We start from the raw sequence: 9,544 nt of genomic DNA, 5'->3' as shown, positions 1-9,544 counted from the left end.
TCTAGCACCAATGTGGTGGGAGTGGTATAATATGGATGACAACTGGAAAACAGATTTCTTTGGTGTGTGTGTGTGTGTGTGTGTGTGTGTCAAAGAGAGAGTAGTGAGTCACACGAACAAAGTGTTTTAAAACCATACGTGACACTGACGACCGAAAGGGAATCGGACCCGCAGAAGCTTGTGGGGGCCCCTGGAAGAGTTCTCTTTTCTTTGTGAAAGGGCTTGGAATGAGTTCGCCCCAGATAGGGGCCCGTAGCTAGGTAGGAGAATCCAACTGAGAGTCGCGTTACTGAGGCACGGACAGTGGCTCTGATCAGGGAATTAGATTCAGCACACGCCAGAGAAAACACGTCAGGATACACGTCATGAAAACACACCAGGAATACAAGTCAGAAATACACATCATGAAAACAGCCTGGATCACATTCAGATCAACATCTCAGATTTTCGGCTACGTTTTTTAATGTCAGCCCGAATTAATTTTGACGGACAAATTCTAAATTTACCGGTGCATGTTTTAATGACAGTGTTAAGCTCCGGAGGAAAAGAGACCCAATTGCAGACCAAAAATGCGGGAAAAAATTAGGGTTTATTTGTACAAAAAAGGTCAATCAAAAGTTCAAAAATCAACACACAAAAGATCCAAAAAATTCAAAAGGGTGACGCACAAAAGATCCAAAAAGGTAACGCACAAAAGATCCAAAAATTCCAAGCAGTCAGAGCAGACGAAGAAACACAAAACAACAATTTATCTCAAGCCGGCAGATAGTCAGGAAACAGAAGTGTTACAATCCAGGTTCATCAGACAGATTCTTTCAGACAGATCTTTGTTACGACCAGACATAGAACAAAGGGTAGACTGACTTTAAATACTGGAGGGGAAACAGATAATTGGTGGGGAGCAAACAGGAGACAGGAGAAACTAATCAGGACAATAAGTAGACTGATTAACAGGACAGGTGTGGTAGATGATGACAGGGAAATCCAGGAAGTGACGAGGCAGGTGGGGCGGAGTGTCAGAACAAAACAGAAAACACATGGCATAACAAAAACACAAGGAGCACATGTCAAAACAAACACAATAGACACGTAACAGCCAGAGTCCCTGGAGCAGCAGAGAGGATACTAACAGTACCCCCCCCCCTAATGAACGCCTCTAGGCGCTTTCTTGGGTGGTATGGGATGCTGTCGATGGAAGTCCTTGCGGAGCGAGGGGTCCATGATGTACCGGGTCGGAACCCAGCACCTCTCTTCAGGGCCGTAGCCCTCCCAGTCAACGAGGTACTGGAGTCCTCGGCCCCGGCGGCGAACATCAAGTAGTCGGCGTACCGTGTACACCTCTGAACCGTCAATGAGGCGTGGGGGTGGGGGGGGTTTGGGGGCAGGATGCAACGGGCTACAGATGAACGGTTTGATTTTGGAAACATGGAAGGTGGGATGGATACGGCGCAGGGGACCAGGGAGGTTGAGACGGACTGCGGTGGGACTGATGACCTTGGTGATGGGGAAGGGTCCGATGAAGCGGGAAGTGAGCTTGCGGGACTCAGTTTTGAGAGGAAGGTCTTTGGTGGAGAGCCACACGCGTTGTCCCTGGCGATATGGGGGAGGTTGAGAGCGACGTCTGTCGGCCTGAACCTTCATCCTAGCTGAGGAACGGAGAAGAGCTGAGCGTGTGCGCCTCCACGTCCGGCGGCAGCGGCGGATGTGTGCCTCCGCAGAGGGTACCCCCACCTCTCTCTCCTGGTCTGGGAAAAGTGGTGGCTGATAGCCCAGGGAACACTCGAAGGGGGACAGCCCTGTGGAGGACGAAATGTGTGAGTTAATGGCATACTCGGCCCACGGTAACTGCTGGCTCCAAGAGGTGGGATTCTGGGAAGCCATGCAGCGCAGCACCGTCTCCAGCTGTTGGTTCGCCCTCTCGGCCTGGCCATTAGACTGCGGATGAAACCCAGATGTTAAACAAACAGAGGCACCAATCAATTTACAGAATGCTCTCCAAAAACTGGAGGTAAATTGTGGTCCCCTGTCTGATACTACCTCAATAGGTAGCCCGTGGAACTTAAAACATGTTGGACCATTGCCGTAGCCGTCTCCTTGGCAGAAGGAAGCTTAGGCAGAGGAATAAAATGAACAGACTTAGAAAAACGATCCACAACAGTGAGGATCGTCGTGTTACCCTCCGATGGGGGTAGTCCAGTGACAAAGTCAAGAGAGATGTGTGACCAAGGTCTTCTCGAAACCGGCAGAGGTTGCAGCAGGCCGGCAGGTGGTCGGGTGGAAGTCTTATTGCGGGCACAGACTGGGCAGGCTTGGACAAATCGGTGGACCTCCTCCTTCATGGAAGGCCACCAGAACCTTCGGCCGATGAAGGCTTGAGTCCGTCTGGATCCCGGGTGGCCGGACAGCTGGGTAGAATGGCCCCACTGCAAGACCTGTGGGCGGACAGCACTAGGGACATACAGACGGTTATTAGGACATTGACTGGGCCCTGCTTCATTAACCAGGGCTGCAGTTACAATAGACTCGATATCGAACTGTGCTGCCCCTAAAACACAATGCGGGGGAAGGATGGTGTCAGGCTCTTGGGTTTTTTCATAAGGGCTGAACCTTCGGGACAGTGCATCGGGCTTCACGTTCTTGTGGCCAGGGCGGAAGGATAAGGTGAAGTTGAACCGGGAGAAGAACAGGGACCAGCGGGCTTGGCGGGGGTTGAGTCTTCTGGCGGTGCGAATGTACTCTAGGTTCTTATGGTCCGTCCAGACCAGAAATGGCACGGAGGAACCTTCCAGCCAGTGTCTCCACTCTTCCAAGGCCATCTTTACTGCCAGCAGTTCCCTATTGCCAACATCATAATTATGTTCAGTGGGGGTGAGTCGGTGGGAAAGGAAAGCACAAGGGTGGCCCTTGTTATCCTTGGCCGAACGTTGGGAAAGCACGGCTCCAATGCCAATGTCCGAGGCATCAACCTCCACAATGAACTGCCGGTCGGGATCAGGTTGGATCAGAATGGGGGCTGAGGTGAACCGTTGCTTTAGGGCGCAGAACGCTCCCTCTGCTGAGGAGGACCAGACGAACTTGACAGCCGGCGAAGTCAGAGCCGTGAGGGGGGCTGCCAATGTACCGTAATTACGAATAAAGCGGCGGTAAAAGTTTGCAAAGCCAAGGAAACTCTGAAGCTCCTTGCGGCTAGAGGGCGCCGGCCACTCCAGTACTGCTCTGACCTTTTGTTGGTCCATCTGGATGGCTCCGGGTGAGATGACATACCCCAGAAAAGCAACAGTGTCCTGATGGTACTCACACTTCTCAGCTTTAACAAACAGTTGATTCTCGAGCAGCCGCTGAAGGACCCTACGGACATGAAGGACATGCTCTGATAATGATTTGGAAAAAATTAAAATATCATCAAGGTACACAAAAACAAACTGATTAAGCATATCTCTGAGAACATCATTTATCAACGCTTGAAACACAGCTGGGGCATTAGTAAGGACCAAAGGTAACACCAGGTATTCATAGTGGCCAGATGAGGTATTGAATGCTGTCTTCCATTCGTCCCCCTCACGGATGCGGACGAGATGATAAGCATTCCGTAGGTCAAGCTTGGTAAAAACAGAAGCCCCTTGAAGCAACTCAAAGGCAGAGGACATAAGTGGCAGAGGATAACGGTTCTTGACCGTAATGTCATTGAGGCCCCGATAGTCAATACAAGGGCGTAAGGAGCCGTCTTTCTTGCCAACAAAAAAGAATCCTGCCCCTGCAGGAGAGGAAAACGGGCGGATTATGCCTGCTGCTAGGGACTCCTGGACATACTTGTCCATGGCTTGAGTCTCAGGTCGGGACAAGGGAATAAAGACAGACCTCTAGGGGAGACGTGCCAGGTAGGAGGTCGATGCCACAGTCGTAGGGACGATGAGGGGGCAAGGAAGAAGCCCTAGACTTGCTGGAAGACCGCCTTTTAGGTCCAAATACTCTGGGGAACAGCTGATAGATCTGGGAATTCCTCCGGAAGTCCCCTGGCGCTATAGACAGTGGGGTCTGGGCACGAAGGAGACAGTGGGAATGACAGAATGGGCTCCATCCCACAATGCTCCTACTCACCCAGTCAATATGTGGGTTGTGTTTGGCAAGCCAGGGGTGGCCAAGGACCATGGGAGCATGCGGGGAATCAATAATAAAAAAGCTCACTTGTTCATGATGGTTGCCCGAAAGGCAAAGGTCCACAGGAACGCTGGCTTGTGTAATTTTGGCCAACTCTGGCCATTCAATGCAATTGGCCATCATTGGAGTCCTGAGCTCATGGTCGGTACCCCCACTGAGCGACAAAGCAGGAGTCCATGAAGTTCTCCTCTGCACCAGAGTCGATCAGTGCCACCACCTCCTGTCTGTTGGTCCCTCCACTTCAAGATGGTAGGGAGGAAGAGTTTCGTTGCTGTGATGAGGGTTTGTACGGGGGTCACACTCACCAGTACCCCTCTTACTGGTGAGTGTTGGCTTTTACCGGGCAGGAGGAAATGAAGTGCCCTGGCTGGCCGCAGTACAGGCAAGAGCGGGAGCTGAGTCTTCTTTGTCGCTCAGCCGTGGGTCAGGCGGGTGCGTCAATTTGCATGGGTTCTGACCCAGAGGAGTCAGAGGCAGACAGGAATGTTGGCTGGGTGGCAGGAGTGGGAAAAAAGGTCTGAGAGGGACCCCTAAGGGCTCTTGCTCGTCGGCGCTGTTGTAGCCGTGTGTCGATGCGAATGGCAAGGTCCACTAGGCCCTCGCAGGTGTCGGGCAGGTTATGGCGACGAGCTCGTCCTTGATCTCTTCAGACAGCCCGTTCAGGAAGGTGTCGAACAGAGCCTCAGGATTCCAACCTGAAGATGTTGCAAGGGTTTGAAAGTCAATGGCGAAATCAGACACTGACCTGCGTCCCTGTGCATGTGTAGCAACTCTCGTGCAGCCTCATGACCGTGCTTAGAGCGATCAAAGATTCTCCTCATACTCAGCTGCCAATACCTCGAAATTACCACCAGGAAGGTGACCTGGGCCTCCCAGAGAGCGGTTCCCCATTCCTCTGGCCCGTCCGGCACAGCTGGGTGATGACATAGGCCACCTTGGCACGTTCAGAGGGAAAGGTGGTCGGTTGCATAGCTCAAAGATGAGGGAACATTGGGACAGGAAGGAACGGCAGGTACCAGGTTCGCCAGAGTACTTTCAGGAGGAGGCAGTTTGGGTTCATGAACTGGGCGGTGAAGATGAGGTGTTTGGAGCAGCCGCAGACAACTGAGAGAGTTGAAGTGGCTGGATCTGGGCGGCCAGGTCTCTGATGCTTGAAGCGACAGCCTCCAGCTGAGACTGGTGCCGCCCCAGGACAATGCCTTGTTGCTCTAGGACGGCCTTCACCTGGTTTGGGTCTGCTGGGTCCATCTTGGTCTGGTCGTACTGTTAAGCTCCGGGGAAAAAGAGACCCAAATGCAGACCAAAAATGCGGGGGGAAAAAATAGGGTTTATTTGTACAGCAAGGTCAATAAAAAGTTCAAAAATCAACACGCAAAAGATCCAAAAAATTTCAAAAGGTAACGCACAAAGATCCAAAAAGGTAACGCACAAAAGATCCAAAAAACTCAGAGCAGTCAGAGCAGACGAAGAAAACCAAAAACAACAACTTATCTCAAGCCAGCAGATAGTCAGAAAACAGACGAGTTACAATCCAGGTTCTTCAGACAGATCTTAGGTTACGACCAGACATAGAACAAAGGGCAGACTGAACTTAAATACTGGAGGGGAAACAGATAATTGGTGGGAAGCAAACAGGAGGCAGGGGAAACTAATCAAGACAACAAGTAGACTGATTAACAGGACAGGTGTGGTAGATGATCACAGGGAAATGCAGGAAGTGACAAGGCAGGTGGGGCGGAGTGTCAGAACAAAACAGAAAACACATGGCATAACAAAAACACAAGGAGCACATGTCAAAACAAACACAATAGACACGTAACAGCCAGAGTCCCTTGAACATTAGAGAGGATACTAACACCTGTACACATCAAATTGCATCAGTGACCAACCCCTATTTCCAGCTACACCTACACCAATTAATTCCCCTTAAATATTCCTGCTCTTCCACTACCATGTTTAACCAACAAGTGCGTCTAAGTGTACAACAACATTACTGTGTGCTACGCACCTCTATCTATAAACATAGAGAAAACGGCATCTATGCCAGCCACACTCACTTCAATGAACATGTTCATCTACCCCCCCCCAACACCTAGAATGTATAACACATGACATTATAATTGATCCTTATAGCATCCGGATGTACACCTACTAACATCTTCATGTAATCCATATCTACAGTCATAAATTGAAGATAATATTTACAACAATGCCTACTTCACCTACAACTGTAAATTTGACACTCACATAGTACCATGCTCACATAAACCTATGCACCTTTATGTACTGAACTAACAACTATATCTACAAAAATAATAATAGTACATAGATATAAATATTAATTTAGTGTATATATCATACCTTGTATGTTAAAAGGTTTAATCAGAAATTCAACATGAGTGTTCCTCAAAATATATACACTACAATTTTTATCTCATTACAGTCACAACAACACCAGCTCCTACAACTACAACAACACCCACTCCTACAACAACAACAACAACACCCGCTCCTACAACAACAACAACAACACCCGCTCCTACAACAACAACAACAACAACACCCGCTCCAACAACAACAACAAAAGCTCCTACAACTACAACCACCACAACCACGACAGTAGCACGTATGTATCAGCCAAGATCAGAGCTATATTTAATCTCTTAATTTTACACTTGGCAAAAACACCTGTGACATTCACTTGTTTGACTACAATGTTCCTACATGTGAATATCAATGAATCTGTGAATATTGTTATGAATGTTTGCTTCGTGAGATTTCAGAAAGGATGCAGATAAACAACAGAAGATTTGTTATCCATGTCCTCATTAACGATGCTATCAAACATTTGACAATGTGTCTTTTTGTAATAGTTTCCATACATTTCTGGGGTAAGAAAAAAACTGTTTTTTCAAAATGCTGTGAATTCAGTATTGCAAAGAGCTGTACATTTCTTTTTTGTAGGAAAGTCCTCTGCAATGAGTCTAACATTGGAGGGTACCTTTGATACTAGTTTAACCAATCCAAATAGTGAAGACTTCAAAAGGTTGGCGAAAGACATAAAAACAGCAGTGAGTATAATTTATCAATTAATTAATCCCAATTTTACTATTTACAATAACATACTCCGTTCAAAATATTTCATTTTCCACAAAAACTAATGTCATTCTGATAGTTTACTGGCACTATTGTGTTCTTTATTCAGGTTGAAAGTAGTTACCAAAAGGTGCCTGGGTTCGAATCTGTGACTGTAACAGCATTCAGGTAAAAAGTCTGGCTATGCTCTTGTGTACCTTCCTCAGACCCCTCTTGCTCTTATTCAGTAAAGCATGTTATTGAACATGCCATATACAGTACGTTTATATAACAAAAACTCATTTTCCCATGACTGGTCATTGTTATGACTGTGCTCATGAAGTTTGATGTCATGAGCGCTTACTATCATGAACCTATTATGGAATCTGACATGACAAGTAGAGGGTAACACTTCCAGCTATTATCACTGGTCTAGCATAGTCATGTCATGAAGTTGTTCTGACTGGAGGCATTCTCATATTCATGTATTAGTGTGTCTTGACAGTTGTCATAGAGTTTAATGCTGTGATAAAGCATAGATGTATGCATTCTCATGCATAAATGCATTCTCATAAACTCATGCACTAGCGTCTGATTCCTTCCCCATTATTGTTATGGTGATTTGATTAACTTCAGATGCCGTGTAGACCAGTTATTCCCTTTGCCAAAACTTCATGTGCTCAGACACAGGCCAGTGGCTGCCCATTTCAAATGACCGGCATCAACAAAACTGGATGTTTTTGTACTGCTAGCACAGAGCTTAGAATGCCAGACGTTCTCTGTCTGTTAGTTAGATTCCAAATTATTGCCCTAGCTCCTTTGTTTCACTGAAGCAAAGGTGTAGAAGTTAGGGCTAAGATAGCCCATCAAGATGTCATCTGCACTGATACTATGTTAAAACAACTATTTTCTATTTCATGGCTTCTGTAATAAGCAACCAGTGATCAACCAGGACATTTGTGATGAATTAAACATTTTTATTTCCGTCAGCTGTTACCAACCCCATTTAGTATGTAGTTCTCACAACATCTTCATTAAGGCTGTCAAAGCCAATTTCATGTTATTTGTCCTGTCTGTGAGGTAGGCTATTACATTTGCGAATGATTCACTTGTGAATGTCCCCATAAATCCAATGTATTTTTTGCACCATAACCATTCCTCTTGTTATTCTGTTCTTATACTGTTCTCGTTTGTTCTTAACTGTGTGTTATGGAGTGTTTTGTCAAACGTATTTGTTTTTGGGCTCACAAAGGGCTTCAGAAAAATCATAACATTGTATTTTAATACAACTTTTTTGTATTCAATTATTTGCAGGCAAGGTAGTGTTATAGCTGATTTAACCATGAGTCATGGTGACATCGACTGGGCTCAGATAAAAGCACAAAATGCAGATCTGAAACTCCAACTCCAAAAAGCAGGTCTTGATGTTGCTGAAAACTTTCTTTCTGAAAGTGGTAAGAGTCCATCCAACATAGACTCATGAAATTATATACATTTAATTAAAATAGTTCTATATCAATGAAGCTGTTTAATCAGAGACATCGTCATTTCTCTCCACAAAGTTGAAAGAGAACTTCTCGAAACGGAAGACCCCCACGCTGGAGATGCTGCTATGGTATTAAAATGCCCTGAATCAAGTGACACAGTTGTTGAACCAGAATGGAGGTTCAAAGGAAAAACACTCACTAACTCAAACAAATATCAGATTTCATCTAAGACTCTCACCGTCACAGGAGTTGCCCTTAGTGACCAGGGTAAATCAGATTCATTGAAGTTATACTGTATGTTTTGTTTTCCTCATGTATATATGAGGAGAAGTGCAGTAGAGCAACATACATGGTACATTTTTCATGGCTGTGCTGGACTTAACTGGACATCTGTGGTGCTTGTCTGCTTTGTTCCTGCAGGTCTTTACGGGTGCAGATATGACAGAACCTCAGCACCAACTCTCTTTTATTGGAACACTGTAACTATCAAACAAAACCCTGAGATTCAACCAAATTTTCTTACAAAATCTGTTATTTGTGAAGCAGAGGTTCTTGTGGAGTGCTGTGTGAGGAACCCATACAAAGTCAAACTGATTGATGTTGGAGATACGCCCCCAAGGAGTAAGTACAGAGCTGGTGTTCAATCTGTGTAGAACGCCAGCCAAGTTGGCGGTTTATTATACGGCTCTTCAGTATGCTGCACAATGTTCCATTGATTTAAACCCAACATCTGGAGACCTGATATTTCTTCAAAATGACTGCTGCTGCAAAAATGTTTTATAACCACTGCCATTGGGAACGGCTTTTGTGCCTCAAATTCACAT

The 9,544-nt window shown here is 46.2% G+C and overlaps 1 long non-coding RNA gene across 1 annotated transcript; it reads left to right on the top strand.

Annotated features, from left to right (window-relative positions):
• The first annotated feature begins 7,370 nt into the window (after positions 1–7,370).
• LOC116223721 lies at positions 7,371–9,330 on the top strand. Its single transcript, XR_004165229.2, has 4 exons — positions 7,371–7,422; positions 8,548–8,687; positions 8,796–8,987; positions 9,141–9,330. It is a non-coding gene; the product is annotated as an uncharacterized LOC116223721 (long non-coding RNA).
• The last annotated feature ends 214 nt before the right edge of the window (positions 9,331–9,544 follow it).

This window comes from Clupea harengus, unplaced genomic scaffold (assembly GCF_900700415.2).
Source record: "Clupea harengus unplaced genomic scaffold, Ch_v2.0.2, whole genome shotgun sequence".
In the NCBI taxonomy this organism is placed as follows: domain Eukaryota; kingdom Metazoa; phylum Chordata; class Actinopteri; order Clupeiformes; family Clupeidae; genus Clupea; species Clupea harengus.
This window is presented reverse-complemented; position numbering and strand designations above follow the sequence as displayed.